Source organism: Solanum verrucosum, unplaced genomic scaffold, assembly GCF_900185275.1.
Source record: "Solanum verrucosum unplaced genomic scaffold, falcon-dt-bn FXZP01000128.1, whole genome shotgun sequence".
NCBI classification, from domain to species: domain Eukaryota; kingdom Viridiplantae; phylum Streptophyta; class Magnoliopsida; order Solanales; family Solanaceae; genus Solanum; species Solanum verrucosum.
The window spans coordinates 1,545,577-1,567,514 of NW_026020327.1; the positions used below are offsets into that span (position 1 = coordinate 1,545,577).

At 31.7% G+C, this 21,938-nt stretch overlaps 1 pseudogene; it reads right to left on the reverse strand.

Moving 5' to 3' along the window:
• Window positions 1-13,902: 13,902 nt before the first annotated feature.
• LOC125835953 (cell wall / vacuolar inhibitor of fructosidase 2-like) lies at window positions 13,903-14,462 on the reverse strand (annotated as a pseudogene).
• Between the last annotated feature and the right edge of the window lie 7,476 nt (window positions 14,463-21,938).

The window sequence follows — 21,938 nt, forward strand, 5'->3', positions numbered from 1 at the left end:
CTTCTTTTTTGCCCTTCTACATTTAGATAATGTCACATGTGCTCTTAACTGAATACTAACGTGATCTCTAAATTCAGAGATCTTCCAATTCCTGTTTGTTTTGATGGCATCAAGATATTTTCTAGCAATGAACAAAGATGTGATGGTTTTGTTAACACGGTTCCAATTTTTGCACTTGTGGGTCGGATTGTATGTCTTTATTTGAAAAACACAATCTCTATACATTTTAGAAGCCATAATCTCCCAATCACAATCTGGATGCTTTGCACAAACTGCTCGTATCCTTTCCTTATCATTCTTGCACCATTTTATATACTTTCCTTGACCGACTTCATGAGTTATCACAACATTCTTGAACTCTTTTTTACTTTTAAATATCAATTCAAGTGCCAGGATAGGATACAACCCATCTGTATTTGGGTTGAACACAGTTAAGTTCATACCATCTGAATTAGAATCACTTTCTAGGCTCTTGAACCCTTCAGAGTTAACACAATCAGAATCTCCATCTTCATGAGCCATCTTTTTTCTCACTGCTTCGCTAACTTCATATTCACGTGTCCCATTTTCACTCCTTTCTAAAATATCATGTTCATCTGACAAATCATTATCCGAGTCTTCAAAATCATCATCACTTGAAGAATATTCAGCCCTTCCCTCTTTTCTATTTTGTTCAACATTGTTGCTGATATCCATTCCAATATAGGAATCTAAATGTTCAAAGTAAACCTCAATTACTCTATTTCGAGGGATGTTTCTGAATACTAAATTAGCTTCAAAATCAGTTGAAACATGCCTCATTTTTTCACCGAGTCTACCATATTTGTGCCAAAATGCGACTGACTCATTATCATATCCACATATCTCAGCCAAATTCTTGAATTGAGATAACTTTATTTCTGAAACATCAACATGGTCAATGAACTGGACACGACCCCCAAAATAATGTTTTTTAGGCTGGTGCTTCATAAAACCACCGTGGGTTACTTTCATGCTGATCTTTAAGGCATCGTGTATATAATCTATAAACGAAAATAATTTTTTAAAAAAATTGATATTTTCTTTTTTACAACAAAATCTCTCACAAATAAAAACTTGAACTCTAGAAAACTTACCATACGGAGGAGTTGTACCACCTTCTGGTCGTAGAATCATTGTCTTGAGCTTTCACTAATGGCCAAATCTGAAATGAATCTAGGGTTTTCTTGACTTAGCGTCTCACAATGAAGAAAAGAGGAGGGAAAAAGAAAATTGAGAGAGAGAGTGTATTGAACGACGTTTGTTGACGGTTTTTATAAAAAGTGGATGGAAACCAAACTTGACAAAAAGGTGAATAGTTAAAGGACCATATCCGTCAACTGTATAGTTAAAGGACTATTTTAAACCTACTAGGATAGTTTAGGGACCATTTATGTCATTTGCTCTAAAATAATCACACTACTATTTAACGTTTATAATAACATAACTAAGTTTCACGTAACTTACTTATAACCCAAATGACCATATTATTATTAATGGCTACCTTGGGACAACATTTGACATTAGTGTTACAAAGCTAAAATAAGCATGAAATCGATTCAATATGTTAGCCTTTTATTAATAGAGTGAAATGAAACAATACCGAATATAATATAATATAACGGATTGAGTATAATATTTTTTTAAGTAATTAACGTATAAATATAATCGTTACTAGTTTTGCATAACTTAATTATAAACCAAACGACCATACTATAACAATATTTGGACAACATTAGAAATAGTTTTGCATGCAAGACATAAGCAATCATGAAATTGATTCTATATATTAACTTTTTTATGTTGATTAATAACGTAAAGCAACATAGAATAATAAATCTTTTTTTAAGGGATAAGGGTCTGAAAAATACCCCAACTTTGGTCGGATTTGCTATTGCGATACTAAACTTTCATAAGGACCTATTACCTCCCTAGACTATTTAATACCATATTTAACTTGTTATAACTTATAACGTATGTAAAATTCAATCATACCTAAACACCCTTGTGCGCCTCTCAATATAAATTATGTAGAGGGAGGAGTGGAATAGGTAGGCTGAGGGGGTTCATTTGAACATTTTTGCTGGAAAATTATATTATTCATATATGGTTTTTCACCACTGATAGAGGGAAAATTATATTATTCATATATGAAAAATCTTCACTTTTTGAACTCCTTGTGAAAATATTGACTTCACCACTGATAGAAGGATATGAGTTGAAGGTATTCTCTCTAATATCTCTGGGGTTTGTAGTTGAATATCATTTATAATGCAGAGAATGAGCTTCAAACGAATGACTGAATGAAATTATACAATATATGTTGAAACTGTCTTTTAATCTTTTTGTTCTATTTTCTTGTATGATGAACGCTAAGTGGCTTGTGTGGAGCCTCTCGGGGTCCTATACGCCATGTTACGCCTAGGTGCCATCTTGGATCGTGACAGTTGTCCAAATCATCAGTCCGGTACTAGATGCAACCTTTCCCACCTAACAAGACACAAGAGCTTTATAAGAGTTCCGGTAGGGAGAAAACAACCTGAGACAAAATTTTAACTACTTGTTTGACTAACAGGACGGGAGAATGAAAATATTTCCTTTTGAAATTTAGAAAACAAATGGACTTGTACTACCCTTTGTATTAGGACAGTTAACAAGTATGAATAAACAAGTGTAGTATTTTTTTTTCCCAACACAAGTCCTCAAAAGTGCAGTTTCTGTTCCTTGCATTTGTTTCCACTCATAAAAAAAATAACAAAAGAAGTATGGAAGACATAAGCAAAGGGATTGCTAGTCTTATCAGACACATTATTAAAGACTGAACTTTCAAAACATCTATTTAACAACAAAGTTTATCAAAATAATTAAGGGAACATACTGAAAACATACTGCATCCTGCATTTGTAGCTTAAAATTCTAATCTAGGGAACCGCATCAAGTCTATGCAAATATTCCAATCTTCCAAAAGAACCAACCGGGACAATACTCATCCTGACCAAAGATGGAGTACAAGCAAGCAATAGCTTAATGAAAAACAATTCTGTTTTTGAACCCTTAAAATAATGCACAGTAACATCTTTGAGCTTGTTGAACGGTTGATCCAAGAAAGCTGGTGCGTCTATATATTTATAAACATCTTCAAGAGTATGATCAGAGGAATTATTAACCTAACGATCGATATCAAATAAATACCACACGTTAGTACTTTAGCTTCTCATGTTTTAATATATGAAGTGAAAAAACGAAACATATCATACATTTATATCATTTCTTACCCAAATCTCAAGTTTACTCAAATTAGGGCAACTCTTAATCAACTCGAATGCATAATAAGTCTGGCCGATTTGAGTGAAGTTTACACCTAAATGTAGATGATACAAGCTGTTGAGCGTAAAAGGGATGACCTTTGGAACTTCACCTGAACTCAAAAACTTTGGAGCAAATTCAAGAATAAGAAACAAATCCCACCCATTAAGACGGGAAGTAAAATAATTCATGTATGTCAGGTTCTTACCTCAAGTTCAAATGAACTCAACAAAAGTACCTCAAGTGTAGTCAAACTAAGAAGAAGCTTTTCCAAAGTTAATCTTTCAACCTTGAGATAATTCAATTGTTTGCACTTCATAAAGCAACTTAGGTCAAGATTGCATCGGCTCTCATTGTAAAACAAGTTGAGGTATTGAGTACCATTACACTTCAATAAGGTTAAACTGACAAGAAAGGGGACATTAATAACACAAATTTCTGTATTTGACACAAAAGTTACATTTTCCAGAAAAAGCATTGTAAGTTGTTGAAAGCCAAGAAAAGATTTTGGGAGTTTGACGACACAGTTGAAAAGTTATATTAAGCTAGCATTTGGTCATAGATTTAAAATATCATCATAATATATCTATATATGTCTATTTATATCTATACTATATTAAGCTAGTGTTTGGTCAAAGATTTTCATATCATCATAATCTATTTATTTATATCTATACTATATTAAGCTAGAATTTGGTCATAATTCTTGGAAAAATATTTGACTTTTTAAGGAAATATTATGATTATACCCGTAAGTTCTAAAACTATTAGAAATACCTTTATATTTGTATTATCATTTTAATTTATAATATATATGTTCGGTGAAAAGTCATGACAAACAAACACAACTAATATGAATCTAAAAATAGAGAAAGAAAACAAAAGGAAAATTGTCACGACCCCGACCCGTCATGAGTGAGACCCACATTAAACCCCCGATGGAAGAACAAATAAACCCGCTAAACAATCAATAAACTAAACAACAAAAGGTAAGTAGTATTCATAAATTGAACAAGTTTGTATACTCAAAAGCCGTTATCATATCTTTGAGAACATCGTAGAACTTGAAAGTCGTGTACCAAAATTTTACATAGTCTAGAATACGGGGATGTAATCCCAAAATGTAAGAACTAAAGAGTCTATGCCAGAACAGATAGACTAAGAAATAGAGATGAATTCGCTGCAGCCCAGAGAAAGTAGCTCACCGTTGAATTCAGATAACGTGGGAATCACAGTTCAGGTCGTGTCAATATGTTATGTACTCAACAAAGAAAAAGGAAGTACAATATCAAATATACAAAACTACACTGTACTTGTAGGATCATCAGCTAGCTCCCAAGATATGAATGCATACGTATAGCTAGAGCACAAAAAATACAGGACAACTCATGCATCAACAAATCAACAATATAACATGACTCTCAGTCCTCGATTCTTATTTACACATACACGAAACATGTTCCACATGATCACAAACAAGATCAATTCACTCAAGAAACCAACACACATCAACACAAGTCAAACATGTACCAGATGTGATACACGAACCAACCATATAGTAATTTGTACTAGGCATTGTATCCGAACCAATCAATACTAGAACATGTACCAGATGTCGTACCCGAGCCAACCAATAGTTTCATGTATCAAAACGTGGTAAGCCAACCAATAGTTTTCTATACTAGGTGTGCTATCTGAGCCAACCAATAAACCATAGACATCAAACAATCATATTCACAATGAAAACAATAATTGAGGCTAAATAATCAATTAATAAACAAAAATCCAGGAATATGAACCTACAAGACTAATACTAATACTCCAGAAATGAGAAAGCAAAGCACTCAACAATTTTCTAACCTTCTATCCTAATGCTCAGCGACCTCCCCACCTTCCTTCTCCCCATTATTATGTTTTTCAGTTTAAATAGGTAAAAAGGGGAAAGATGAAGATTCTAATTTTCTGAACATCTAGAATGAATCAGCAAATTTTGTGAACCATCACAAGTACGGCCGGCCTATATATATTTGAACGAAAATGACGTGTTGTCCAGTGGACTCGCGCAAATAGCTGACTCCTTTTCAATAGAAAATAATAGCCAAACCAACCCAGCTGGTTGGTCAATCTCAGAGATCTTATCGATCGACAAACCAGAGACGGACGACCACAGTCCCGGCCTTACCAGCGACTTGTGCAAGGTTCCTTTAATAAATATGTACTTCACTATATGTTTTGGAAGTTCAACTCTGTATTGATGAGAATAAATTCTTCTACTTCTTCCTACGGTTTTCACGCTTACTAAGAAAATCTGGGCGCGGGTCGTTCAGATCATCGATTTGGCATTAGACATTGCCTTTTTCAGGCAAAATGCCGAATATTTATAGAGCTATGATAGTAGAAAGGTTGAGATAGTACTGATCAACCAGTTAATGTGTCTTGTGAAGTATAACAATTGTAGGAAAAAATCAAGTTAGACCAATACAATGGGAGTTATAGGCGAATCCAGGATTTTGAGATGATGGGTGCACTATTACAAAAACGTGGATCTAAGATATAAATTTGATGGGTTTGACATTTAGGTTATTATCACTAAAAATCGTTAAAATTATAGGTCCAAATTAATTCTTACTCTATTCAAATGGTGTATTTATATATTGTACGGAAGGTACTGAGATATGAACCCATTGATTGTATGTTATATCATTCAGTACTACTAGTTTTAATTAATATACACATTTAGTTTAATTATATTTAAAAAATAGAAATTCCCAATGTGACAAACTTGAAGATTATAAAAGATTAAAGTTTTTTATATATATAAAATACTACCGCAATAACCACATAAAGATGTGTTACCCAATTTTAGAAAGAAAAATAAAACAAGATAGACATAAGATTCAAATTTCTAACCTCACTTAGAAAGGTGCACTCAATCATCATTGTATATTTATATGACACTTCAAGTGTGGGTTCACAGATCTATATTTATATATTTTTTAAAAATATAGCACTACCACATATGATTTCAAGAGGGGATCAACATGGGTTCACATGAACTCGGTGATCATCCCCTCTCGCATACACCCCTGAATGATCACACAAACCAACTCGCGGCTTATAAATTCTAATCTACATTTTCAAATGGAATAGCTTTGCCTTGGGAGATGCTCTAGGGAACCGCAATAATTCTGTACAAATATTCCAATTATACAAAGAACCATACGGTTTGATACTCATCGTTACCAAAGATGGAGTATGAGCAAGAAATAGCTTGATGAAAAACAATTCAGTTTTTGAACCCCTAAAATAATGTACTGTAACATCTTTTAGCTTGTTGAGCGATTGGTCCAAGATAGTTGGTGAGTATATATATTTCAAAACTCCTTCATCAGCATGAGAGGAATTATATACCTAATGATGTCAAATAAATACCACACGTTAGTTAAGCTTCTCCTGTTTTAATATATAAAGCGAAAAAAAAGAAACAATTATATATCATTTCTTACCCAAATCTCAAGTTTACACAAATTAGGGCAACTCTTAATCAACTCGAATGCATAATAAGTTTGGCCGATTTGAGTGAAGTTTACACCTAGATGTAGATGATACAAGCAGTTGAACGTAAAAGGGATGGCCTTTGGAACTTTTCCTTCACTCAAAAGCTTTGGAGAAAATACAAGAATAAGAAACAAATCTCACCCAATAAGTAAAATAATTTATGCATGTCTGATTCTTACCTCAAGTTCAAATGTACACAACATAAGTACCTCAAGTGTAGTCAAGCTAAGAAGAAGCTTTTCCAAAGTTAATCTTTCAGCAGACGAATAGTAATTTCCAACCTCGAGATATAAACATGTCAATTGTTTGGAGTTCATGAAGCAACTTAGGTCAAGATTACACCGACTCTCACAAAAATAAAAGAAATTCAACTCAGCTGAAACAATGTTGAGGTATTGAGTACCATTACAGTTTATCAAGCTCAATTTGACAAGAAAGGGAGCACTAATAACACAAATTTCTGTAGTTGACTCAAAGGTTATGTTTTCCAGAAAAAGTGTTGTAAGTTTCAGAAAGTCAAGAAAAGATTTTGGGAATTTAGCGACACAATTGAAAAGTTTCAATTTTGTCAGCGTTGGACAATTAAATATATAAGAAGGCACTTTGTAAGTGCTATCATTTGGCATGTTAAGCTTTAACTTCTTGACACTATTTCTGGTGGCATAAAGTAACCATCTATCAATATCTGGACACAAAGACAACTCTACTCCTGACATATCGAGGTCAAACTTCGCAATGTTTCCTATATGTTGTAAAAGAATCTTGTCAATTGTTTGTTCGAAGACATATCGACATATTGATGTCAATTTATTGCAAAATAGTTTATTCAGCACCAAATTTGGAATTGTGGCCCAACTGTATCTCCAATTTGTGGACAAAATACTAGTTCTGGCTGCATCTTCAACAGGTAGGATCTCAAAGATACGATTTATAACATTTCTTGGCAGACGACTTATTCGATCTTCTTTATCCATTTCAGCAATAGATATTTAAATGCTCTGTAAGCAAAGTTGACAGTTTTAGGCATAAAACTTATAAAGTATTCAAAGTGTTAGATACACATATTCCTATATTAAAATTAAAAAAGAGTCAATGAGTAAGGAATTTTTTGCATCTCTAAATATCTTTTTATTTGTTTTCACCGATAAAGATTTATGTCGAGTCACAAAGGCAATTGAGCAAACAAATTTGTCTACTACCAAGCAAATATGAAAATTCAGCAAAATTTAACACATACCTTTTAAAGAAGATGAATGGAACGAGCCTCTTGCTTTTTACTTCATAGAATCATAATCTATCCGTCTATATTTATATCTATTTACAAATATATTTTATTAAGCTAACATTTGGTCAAAGATAGATATCATCATATTCTATCTATTTATATCTATATATTTCTATATTTGTATCTCTCTATATCTATATATACTATATTAAGCTAGCGTTTGGTCAAAAAATTTCATATCCTCATAATTACTATTTCACTCTTCTTTCGACACGTGGCACCATGGCCCACCTACTTTTATTTTATTTAAATCATATATCATATATATTACTATATATAATATAATTAATAATAAATATAAGAAGAGTGAATTTTTTTCGACACGTGGCACCAAGATGGCCCACCTACTTTTACATTTGGTTTTTGAAGATGGCCCACCTATCACAAATATGGCCCACCTACTTTATACACTCCTCTTTCATTATATTTTAATTTTTTCCTTTTTAAATAGTACTAAAAAAAATATTTAAAATATCACAAATTCGATTAACTCTCAAAATTTTACGCGAATTGTATAATTAAGACGAAGGGAATAACATATATTATTTGAAAAATTACTATATAATTACTACTCTTCTTATATAGTAATATTTTAATTTTTTCCTTTTTAAATAGTACTAAAAAATAAATTTAAAATATTACAAATTCGATTAACTCTCAAAATTTTATGCGAATTGTATAATTAAGACGAAGGGAATAACATATATTATTTGAAAAATTACATTAAGAGTACCATAAACCACAATACTTAACAACTTACAATATTTGAAAAACATATTAACTCTCAAAATTTCACATGTGTCACATAAATTGGGACAAATGGAGTAACATATATTATTTGAAATTACGTTAAGAATATTTTTATTTATTTTTTTAAATTAAAAGTTAGATCCCAGGGATCTTTTTATTAAAATGGATAAAAGAGGTGGCTCAAAGCCCAATCCGAAAAATTAAAAAATAAAGTATTTAAAAATACATAACATATATTATTTGAAAATAATGTAAAAAATATTATAAATCATAATAATTAACAATTTAACGGATATTGTGCCCGTGCTTCCATTTAGAAGTGAGAATGTTTAGGAGCTTAGGGTTAGTCAGTCAATTGACCGATTTGCCCTTCTTCTTCAACTTCCTCTATTTAATACAAAAATAGTACTAAAAATCAATTTAAAATATTGAAATTTTGGTTAATTCTTGAAATTTCACATGTATTGCATAATATAATAGAGTGAGTAACATATATTATTTGAAAATTATATAAATAGTACTAAAATATAGTTTAAAATAGTACTAAGAATTTGATTAACTCTCGAAATTTCATATGTACTGCGTAATTGAGATTGAGTGAGAAATATATATTATTTGAAAAATAGAATAAATATGTGATATTATTAGAAAGAGCTTTAATATATATTTTAAAAATTATTTTGTCTTCCGTATATGATTTTCTGCATATATGTGGAGTTTTAAAGTTTTTAACATTTTAATATAGAAATATGATTATTTGAAAATTTTAGTACTTTCTTCATTTAAATTTTTCCTTGTTTTTCTTTTAATTTGTTCTAGATTTAAAAATTACATAAAAAGTACTTAAAATCACAATGTAATAATATAAGATATTAAAAAAACATAATTAAAAATCATAAAAGAAATTTTATTGACTCTTTAATTCCATATTGAAACAAAAGAAGTTTGTTTGAAAATAACATAAAAAGTAACGTAAATTAAAGTAAAATAACAACTAAAAATATTTAAGAATCATATAAGAAATTTAGTTGAGTTTCGTAAAAGTACCTACGTCACATAAAATGGAACAGAAAGAGTAATAAATATTATTTGAAAATGATATAAGAAGTGCTATAAATCACAATAAATTAACAACTTCAAAATATATTGAACAAAATCACATACAAAAAATTATATAACTCTCCAAATTTCATCGGTGTCACATAAATTGAAACAAAGAACTACTCCCAATTTATGTTATTTACTTTCCTTTTTAGTCAGTCCCAAAAGAATGTCACATTTCTATATTAAGTAACAATTTGATTATAAAATATTTATTTTACCCTTAATGAAATAATTTACAGTCATACAAATTTATATCATTCATTTTGGACCACAAATTTTAAAAGTCTTCATTTCTTTTTTAAACTCCGTGGCGAATCAAACTACCTCACATAAAATGAGACGGAGGAAGTAATATACATTGGGCCCGCGCTGGCGCGGGAACCTAATAACTAGTTTATCTATAAATGCCTATACCATATTAAGCTAGAATTTGGTCAAAGATTCCAAATAATTTTGGCATGTACTTTTTGGATAAAATTTTGGGTGAAGTTTTATCATATGTTTGACCATAGTTCTGGGAGAAATATTTGACTTTTTAAAAAAATATGATTTATATCATAAGTTTAAAAGATATTAGAAATATCTATCGTCACGATCCAACCCACTCGGCTGTGCGGACACTTACTCTAACGCCTAATTAGGATAACCCTTACAACCCAATTTGGATTAAAACATGCGGAAAATAAATAATTGACTACTACAAGCTCATTAAAACATAATTTTCAAGACAAACTTTAAATAAACCTTTTTTATAAAAGACTGAAAACACTCCCCCCCCCCAAATGAAACTAGTCTTAACAAGTACAAGAGCTACGATAGAAGTACAATATATACAAGAAAATAGGACACAACTCCCACCATAAGGAAAGGAAACATGGAAGCTGTTGGAGATTATTGTCGTCTGCATCTATGAAACATTACTGACCCTGCAACTAAACTATGCCAAGTGACATAGCAAGAGTAGTGTTAATACAAACAACACATACTGATAGACATCATCGGTCGATCTGAACCTACCGCATAATATAATGTAGATAATCAGAAAGTCATGCAATATGAAGTTAACCACCCCACTTCTCTATTCCCTTACTTCTACCCTTCCTAGGTAAATAATATAACTAAACACCTCAATTATGGCACCATAAGGCTTCCCAAGCCTACATATTATGTCACCATAATGTCAAAATATACATACATAAATACATAATCACATGTGTTTCGAGTTATCCTCTTATCAAGATTTTTCCTTTTCTATCAAGACATCAGAAAATCAAGGTGCTACGTGTTAGGACCAAGTCATACATGTTGCACTTGCTAAGGAGAATTTGTTGGGAAAGGCAAGACACTAACAAAAATGTCAGACAGGATAGCAGCGGAATAATACCCAAATCTAAACTTTCCCTTTCAATTTGAATCAAGAGAAGACAAAGCAAATCAAGCAATATGAAGAATGGACAACAAGTATATCAATCAAACTAAGGCAACAAGATAAGAATAACCCAATCACACAAGACACAACAATTTACGTGGAAAACCCTTCGATGTGAAGAGTAAAAAACCACATGACCAAAAGCTCGACTATAAACACCAAGAGTTAAAAAATTGTTCTCCAAAATTGGCCACAAAACAAGCGCCAAACAACGAGCAACAACAAATCAAGATTGCACCAAAACTAGAGAATTAAAGAAGAGATTTCACCCAAAAATGCGCTACTGGTCATGCCCCAATATCAGAAGCTACAGACCTTCAAATCCGACCTCCACCGTTGAATTGAAAGAACCAGATTCTGAGAACTCCCAGTTCAAATTTGAGCACGATCCAACGGTTAACGAAGTGACAAACTCTGTCTGAAGTGGACTGCCTGAGCAGAAAATTTCCAGAAGCAAAAACGTGATTTTTCTCTTTTTCTCTCAATCTCTAAAACGAATTTCTCTTGATTTTTCTCTCTTGTGTTTCTGAAAATAAGACCAAATAAGCCTTATATATGCCACATAATATTTGGGTTATGGGCTAAAGTGAGCTGGTCCTAATAAGACTTTTATTTATCCACATAGGAAGGGAAAAAGATCCTAAACCCAACATAATTGAGGTTGATGATGAATGTACCACGCTTTGCGCACATATGTTTCGTAGATATTGTTTTAAAACTTGGTTAAAGTAGGCTCATACTTGCCCTATTTATCGTTATGATCTCCTAGATAGCTAGCTAACAAAAATTGGCGATGGACAAATTCTAATTTGGCTAGCTATGAACAATTTAGCGATGAAGTTCACAATTAAATACTAAGTGTCAGCTGCTAAAGTATCCACTCTTTACAATGAAGCAAATCCTTTGAAAAATTTGCGTGAGAATGTCATTGTTAGAGTACTTTTTTATATGATTTTTGAAAAGTGACATTTAATTGAGGTTGATGATGAATGTACCACGCTTTGCGCACATATGTTTCGTAGATATTGTTTTAAAACTTGGTTAAAGTAGGCTCATACTTGCCCTATTTATCGTTATGATCTCCTAGATAGCTAGCTAACAAAAATTGGCGATGGACAAATTCTAATTTGGCTAGCTATGAACAATTTAGCGATGAAGTTCACAATTAAATACTAAGTGTCAGCTGCTAAAGTATCCACTCTTTACAATGAAGCAAATCCTTTGAAAAATTTGCGTGAGAATGTCATTGTTAGAGTACTTTTTTATATGATTTTTGAAAAGTGACATTTATATTTTTGTTCCATGTAAATGTATAAAACAACAATGAATTTTAAAAAGAATATATATACTCCTTCCGTTTCAATTTATTTCAACATCTACTAGTAAATGCCAAGTTCGCAAAACCTTCAAAAAGATTAATGACTAATTCAAAACTTATTCTCGGAAAAATGAGAATAGATAGATATAGATATAAATATAGATAAACAATTGCAAGTACAAAAAAAGAAAGGAGGATTGTTGCAACTGTTGGGATAATTTATTTATTTTTCATTTTATTAAACGAATTAAAAGAAAAAATTTGTCACATGAACTGAAACGAAAAAGCATTTAGGCAGAAGAAGAAAAGAATGAGATTTACTTCTAAAGACATGAATTCTTTTTCATCTCCCTTGTCAAAGTCGACGTCTTAACCTGACTTCCTGAGCTCAGTTGATTCTTGAAGCAGTAGCTCTAGATCTAGGTGAAAGATAAGGCCGTAAGCGAGTGTGATTGGATTTTTCCGAACTAGCCTCAAATGAGCTTTCTAAGCGGTTACAAAATCTCTTTCACGTTTTTTCAAAAGTTAGTCAACTACTCGTCCTTGATTCGGATTGCTGGCTACAACTCGCCTGCTTGAAGCCGAACTCGCTAGTAATCACCGATCAGCCATACCGCAGGGAAAATAGACAATTGGTAGTGGGAAAATCTTCCCACTTTTTTGCTTTCTTTCCTTTTTTCGAACTTAATAGTCAAATAGATTTGGTAAAAGAAGTCAATTAAGTAACAAATTATGATTGACTATTGATCACCCTTTATAAGAAAAAAATAATTTATATACATTGGGATATAGAAGCAGGGGATAAGCATCATTCAAATGTCAAATTTAACCACTTTTAATAATTTTGATTTCAATTTTATATTTATATTTTAAAACTTATTTAATATATATAAATAATATATTCATAACTCAATAAATTAAAAAATATATAATTCAAATCTCATAGACTAAAAGTGCCTTGCATAGAAAGGTAAAGTCTGAATAAAAAGAGTAAACAATTAAAGACAACATACAGATCCTCATTTCTTTAAATCTACACAGAGACAAAGACAAACCAAACACAAAATAATAGAAAAAGTTTACATTTCATATAACATGAAAAAAAACAATAAATTAAAAAAGGATTATTTTTTTTCACCAACCAAGAGCATCAAGAATACCTAAAACCACATCACAAATATGTTTAAATCCATCTTCCCTAATAGCAAGTTGAGTTGGATAATCCAATCTTGGATTAAATCCATTATGACAAACGTTAGAATAATCCGCAGCCGCCATAACATGCGGGTAAGCATAGTCATAAACTTCATTATTCAAATCTTGAAGTGAATCTTGAAGTGCATTAGTAGCTAATGCATATTTGTCAGCACAATCTTTGAGGAGTTTCTTCATTAATACCACATCATTATTTGTGTAATTAGTAGTGTTAAGTACTAATTCATGTGATGAAAGAAAAGTGTTTGTGGCTGTGGCATTGACCATTCCAATTTTGACCATGATAATTGCTAAGCCTTTTGTGTCTGCTTTGAGACTTGTGGAATCTGATTTGAGAGATGATACACAAAGATCATAGTATTTTGTGTTCTTACATGTTTTTTGATCAAATTAATTGATGATGATGAGGTGGAAATTGTTGGTAATTGAAGTGAAAACAAGAAAACAAGAATCAATAAGAAGTGGAAATTAGAAGGCATATTGATTTGCTTTTTCAAATATTTTTTTCTTGTTTTGCTATTTGAAGAGGTATATGAAAAGGGATTTGATGTTAGATTTCTTGGTGTAGTAAAGAAAGAATATATTGTTGTATGAAAAGGGGGTTGCTTTATCTTTTATACTAAGGAGAATTACTAAGTGGGGAATACGAAAACTAGAAATACACTTTATGGGAAGTTAATTTTTAGAATTTTTTTAAAAGGGGAATAAGGATTAGTTTTTTTAGTTGAAGGTTCCATGAATGGAAAAAGAAAGATGAGTATTCATAAAATGTGTTAGGAGAAAATTGGAAAATAATCCCCAACGGGTTGTGGTGGAATAAATGTGATCCTTCCACTTCTTGTATTGAGCATGAAAAGAATCTTGGTAAGTGTAAAGTAAATGAATATCGAGTCTAACTTAACCCCAAAAACTAACTCATGCAAGGAGGATTATCCAAATTCATATAAAGAGACTACTTATTTCATTAATTATTGATGTGAGACTTTTTCATCCTTCAACATGCTACCTACCTAATCATGCACGTCCATCAGTGGCGGATCTATGCAAAGGTTTGGGGGTGCCATGCCACCCCCGAACTTCAACGGAAACTCTATATATACAGAGGTATATATATATATATATATATAATATTTATATAAATATAAAGCGTGCCACCCACAAAACAAAACTGTAGTGCCATGGTAGGAGGGAAACTTTAGAAGGCTGATGTTGCGGGTTCGAATCCCATTTGTACCTATTTTTTTGAGAAATTTGATGCAGACGTTTTTTAAGAAAAAAAAAAAAAAGGCTCCAAGCACGTTTTTTTTAGGAAAAACAGCTGGCACAATTTTTATTTTTATTTTTTTATAATTGTTATTGACTTAAATTAAATTAATTACATTATTACTCCTTTGACTTTTCTTTTATTTGATTAAATACTCAATAAAAGTGTAATATCTTATTATTTACATTTTATTGATTGATTTATGATATATATCGAAAAGACAAATAATTTAATCAAATATAAAATTAATTTAATCGATAAGTCTATTTGGCACCACGGACTCTAAATCCTGGATCCGCCACTGACGTCCATGGCTGGATATTTAGAGCGTTGACTAAATCTCATTTGAGGTAAAACTATTCTGGATAATGAAGAAAAGTTGAAAATCTCATTCCCTGAAATAAACTAGAATATCTTTTCATTCCCCATTTTGCATAATTGTTTGGTTTAGTAATTATGTTCTTGATATCTATTCAAGAATATTTCATCTCTAATGAGACCTACTAGTGACCTACTGGCCTAGTTTGTCACTAATAAGTTTTCTTGGTCTAAACAAACGTCGGCCGATATTCATATTGAGATTTGATATAAATTAAATTCGTGTTGAGAAGTCTCAGATTGACAAGTAAAACATTTTCTAATGAAAGCGATTTTGTATCCCTCAAATTCAAGACTTTTGATTAAAAATAAAAGAGTACTTACCACTTCACTGCAACTCAATTTATTTTTGAGTGTTTCAATAATTCAAATCCTATAAAATTTGGATACTGGTTATTTTTTGTGATCTATGTGTTTGTCATTATCTAGCTATGGTACCAATATAAATTATTGACTTTTTATTTGTTTTTGTAGGTTTTCTCCTAGTTGTATGTAAGGGACTGCTTGACATCGGAATGGAATTCCTGACCATGTGAACAAGGCTTTTTGTCCATGCATATTCAACAAATAAATGTTGCTGCGTTTCCACCTGTTCATCCACACATAGGTTACACTTCTCATCTCCGATTAGCATGTTCAACTGTCAAGAATTGAATGGCAAGGCACAATTCTTACGAGTTCTTCTAACGTTTTTTGTGCAGTTACGTTGAAGCATGCAGACAGCAAATAAAAGATCCTAAACTCACACTACAACTCGTTTGAACAAACACACTTGCTCTATATTTTTAATGATATGTATAATATGAAGAAATTAATAGAGAAAATGCATAAGTACCCCCCAGCCTATGCCCAAAATCTCTGAGACACACCTAACCTTTACTAAGGTCCTATTACCCCCCCGAACTTATTTTTTAGTTAATTTTGTTACCACTTTTCGGCCTACGTGGCTGAGTCCGTGACTTCACCTATGTTAGGTGCGTGGGTGCAGTTTTTAGACAGCACTGACCAATAAAAATTGGCCATGTGTTAAAATAAACTTGAAAAAAATAAATATTAACTCAATTGTCTTCATCTTTATTATTGTTCTTCATGTTTGAAAAAAAAACCTCCATTATCATAAGTTAAATTACTCCTTTCTTCGAAAAGCTAACAAAATAAAATCAAGAAAAAACTAACCTTTGAACTCAACCACGATTCTTGATGACTTAGAAGTAGGGGTGTACATAGGTCGGTTTGGTTTGGTTTTTCATTAAAAAAAACCTAAACCAATTATGTCGGTTTATGAAATCTAAATACCAAATCAAACCACGCAAAGTCGGTTTTTTTTGGTTTCAGTTTTAGTCGGTTCTTTCAGTTTTTTTCGATTTTTTGGTTTTTTTCGGTTTTTTACAACTTAATGGTGTTTGAAAAAGAGATCAAATATATTTTCACCTACTGTGTGATAAGTTAAACTTACGAAACGTTAAATGAATAGAAATTTTCAAGCCCAAATTTGAAATAAAATATATAAACATTGAAAGCTATAAACTAACTAAAAATATATTAACAAAGTTATAATATTTTTATCTATAAATAAAATAAAATTATATATATAATATTTACAAAATTTTACAAGCCCAAATTTGAAATAAAATATATAAACATTGAAAGCTATAAACTAACTAAAAATATATTAACAAAGTTATAATATTTTTATCTATAAATAAAATAAAATTATATATATAATATTTACAAAATTTTACAAGCCCAAATTTGAAATAAAATATATAAAGATTGAAAGCTATAAACTAACTAAAAATATATTAACAAAGTAGATTATAAGTAATATTTTTTTATCTATAAATAAAATAAAATTATATATATATAATATTTACAAAATTTTACAAGCCCAAATTTGAAATAAAATATATAAACATTGAAAACTATAAACTAACTAAAAATATATAAACAAAGTTATAATATTTTTTTTATCTATAAATAAAATAAAATTATATATATAATATTTACAAAATTTTACAAGCCCAAATTTGAAATAAAATATATAAACATTGAAAGCTATAAACTAACTAAAAATATATAAACAAAGTTATAATATTTTTTTATCTATAAATAAAATAAAATTATATATATAATATTTACAAAATTTTACAAACCCAAATTTGAAATAAATATATAAACATTGAAAACTATAAACTAACTAAAAATATATTAACAAAGTTATAATATTTTTATCTATAAATAAAATAAAATTATATATATAATATTTACAAAATTTTACAAGCCCAAATTTGAAATAAAATATATAAACATTGAAAGCTATAAACTAACAAAAAATATATTAACAAAGTAGATTATAAGTAATATTTTTTTTATCTATAAATAAAATAAAATTATTTATATAATATTTACAAAATTTTACAAGCCCAAATTTGAAATAAAATATATAAACATTGAAATCTATAAACTAACTAAAAATATATTAACAAAGTAGATGATTATAAATAATATTTTTAGCTAAAACATAAAGTGATAGCTTTTTGAAATTTTGGGAAGTGTAAAAGCTACTTTTGAACTGCTAGCTTACTTTTTAGAAAGTTGAAAAAGTGGGGCCCTGTCACGCCCCGAACCTATACCCTGGGCGGGATCGGCACTCGGAGACCATTGCTGCCCCCAAGCGAACCCTTGGCCTGGCTTTCTTAACTCAGCAGAAACTTAACTCAACAGCACATCTCAATGCAACGAAAGGTTATAAAACAACCAACTGATAAAATCTGGCCAAAAAGGCAACTCGAGTCTCAAAATAGAATATTTATATATATACATGGATGAGAGACTCAAAACTAACTGACTGACTGTCTATGAAGCCTCTATAATACTGAGATGGATGTTGGGACAGACCCTACAACATCCTAATAAAACAAAACTAGGAAAAACGAAATAACAGAGTCCTCCGGAACACAAGGAGGCTCACCACTGACTCTGGAGTGCTCAGCTGGATCAACGGCGTGCAGGATGCTGATCCGGGGTACCTGTATCTGCATCGTCATAAGATGCAGGCCAACTAGCATCAGTACATTGAATGTACGAGTATGCGAGCTGGAAAGCTAAACCACAACTTAAGCTTGAAAAGAGTAAAAAAGAACTCTTACCTTGGCTCTGTTTAACTCATGAATAACTGAACTCAATACATAAAGCAATAGGACACATGCAATATATAAAGCTTGTAAGACTATTAAAACGTGACATAAAAATCATATTTATAATATCATGAAAATACCATGCTTCCTCTCAAAGTCTCCTTGCGCAATGCATGAATGAAGTCACATACCTCCATCCATACCAAACAGAACCCCTCGAGGAACCATGCAATTTCTACTGTGGGAGTTTCTCTAACCGACAACCACCACTTATGAAACTAAGTGGTGATACAACGTTTTACCTCACGTTGCCCAAGGACCATCATATACCTTGTCGTGATATAGGAAGCTAGTGATACAACGTTTTACCTCACGTTGCCTAAGGACCATCTTATACCTTGTCGTGATATAAGAAGCTAGTGATACAACGTTTTACCTCACGTTGCCTAAGGACCATCATATACCTTGTCGTGATATAGGAAGCTAGTGATACAACGTTTTACCTCACGTTGCCTAAGGGCCATCCTATACCTTGTCGTGATATAGGAAGCTAGTGATACAACGTTTTACCTCACGTTGCCTAAGGACCATCCTATACCTTGTCGTGATATAGGAAGCTAACTTTACTAAGTGGATCCACTAGCTTAACTTTACGTGATCATCTAAAAAGTATGACACGTTAAATCCCATGTTGGCTACATGGCTCCTATGGAGAGTTGAGTTAATATGAACTCGTGTCCCCAATTCGGTGCTCAAGACTACTCCCAAAAATACTTTAGCTCATTAGTGATTTAAACACATCTTTCTTTAGTTGAGATAATTACTCAAAACTTAGCCCAAAGGCTCTTGAAAACTCTTTCTAAAAAGAACATCTCAAAACCATATTTTAATATGATCATTGATGACTCGGGATATTCATACTGCGTAAACATTGATGGTATATCTAGAGACCATGCTGTTTAAACATTGATGACATACTCGATTTGCCATACTAATCATGTTTTAGAAACTCTTTTGCAAAACTCATCTTTTCTCAAAAAGGGATAGTACTCAAACTTCTCAAAAACTCTTCTGGAAATCTCAGTTTCCTCTCATCTTAAATGTGAAAACATTTATAAACTTCTTTGGGAATACTTAGTTCCCTAATAACTTTTGAGAAATTGACTTGACTCATACTCTTGGCTTAACTTGAAAATGAGACTCTTTACTTAGCTTGAAACTCTAAACTCTTTACTTGACTTGAAACTCTATACCCTTTTCTTGACTTGAAACTCTAAGCTCTTTGCTTGACTTGAAACTCTATACCCTTTTCTTGACTTGAAACTCTAAGCTCTTTGCTTGACTTGAAACTCTATACCCTTTTCTTGACTTGAAACTCTAAGCTCTTTGCTTGACTTGAAACTTGAGTCTTAAAATGAAGTTAAAACATTCAATAAAGACTCTTGAACAACTTTGAAGACTTGCTTGACTTGCTTCTTGACTCTTGAACTTAACTCTTAACTTCACTTGACTTCTAACTTCACTTGACTTCCAACTTCACTTGACTTCTAACTTCACTTGACTTGGAAACTAACTCTCCTTGAATTGGATTATGAATTCAAGGTGTTTGATCACATGTTACAGATGAGTTCTTGACTTTTAGAAGTACCTTGGAGTGTTGGAAACAACTAGGAAACATAGGTACCATACCTAGGAACATGCATAAGAAAGTGGGGGATAAAAGAGAGGTCTTGGCGTCCTTCCGGGAACATGCACCAAACCAACAAGAAACTTCAACAACACAACTACAACTTCAACCAACACAACCACAAACTTCAACAAGAACAACCACAAGAATTCAACCACACAACCAATCCTTTCTCGGAATTAAAAAGAGTTTGGCATGTGGGGGAAAGAATCAACCCAACGCTATGAACTCACATACCTTAATAGGGATCACCCCCGACGAAATCCACGACGATCTCTACGAACCTTGCTTCTTCTTCTCCTTCTCCTCTTCTTCTCCTCTTCTCTCAAGAACCCTAACCCTCACTCTCACTCTTTTATAATGGGACAAACTGATAAAAAATCAGTCTAATACATTTATATAACCAAAAGAATTGATTAGGGAAAAGACCAAAATGCCCTTAAAATTTCCGGACGGATTTCCCTGCCAACTGCCCAGCTTCCAAAGGGAATAACTCACTCATACGAACTCAGAATCGAGCAAACTCGGTGGCGTTGGAAAGATCATTCCACGAACTTCGCAACCATAACTGGAACTACACCTAAATCATTTTGAACTAGAAGTTATGACTGATCAAAGTTGGCCAAAACTCACTGATTTCCCACACAACCAAATTTACAGATTTTTGAATTCTTTCCAAAAATGGCTATTTCCAATTCAACTCTTCTTGGAACTCAATGTGCTACATCTAGGGACCTTAACACTCAAGAAATTTTTATTCCTCGGTAAAATCTCACTCCACATGAAGGACGGCTTGAGTCTTAGTTCGAAAAATTCTCTGGGGTGTTACAGGCCCAACGCGTGTTGAACAAAACTTTTAACCTATCTGGTTTATATTGCCACGTAAGCCGAAAAGTGGTAAAAAATTAATTAAAAAAATAAGTTCGAGGGGGTAATAGGACCTTAGTAAAGATTAGGTGTGTCTCAGGGATTTTGGGCATATGCTAGGGTACTTATGCATTTTCCCAAATTAATATAAAGAAAGGCATGGATACTATTAACTATTTGGAGTTATGAAAGTGAAGAGTCGTACTCGTTTGGCAGGGTACAGTATAAAAATAGTACCGAATAAGGTATATGTATTAGTAAAGTTGGTTATGCTTAGATTATTGCTTATTCATTATTTAGATTAACATATTCAAGGCAATAACTTATTCATGTATTAATAACTTTGATATTACTAATACAATGTGTTTGTATTAGTTATATACTCGATAATACTGAATAAAATGTATTAGTTAAATAAGAAAAAAGGATGGGCTAGGTCGGTTTTATATAAAGATAATTTTTAAAAAATTGCCTCAATTTTTTTGGACAGAGGCAGTCCCTGCTTTTTCTTGAAGATGAAAGGTCAGGTATATATGGACCATTCTAAAGCACACATTTATTATCCTCTTTAGTGTGCAAAAGATTAAAGAAAAAAGTTAATAATTTGCACAGAACAAAGCAA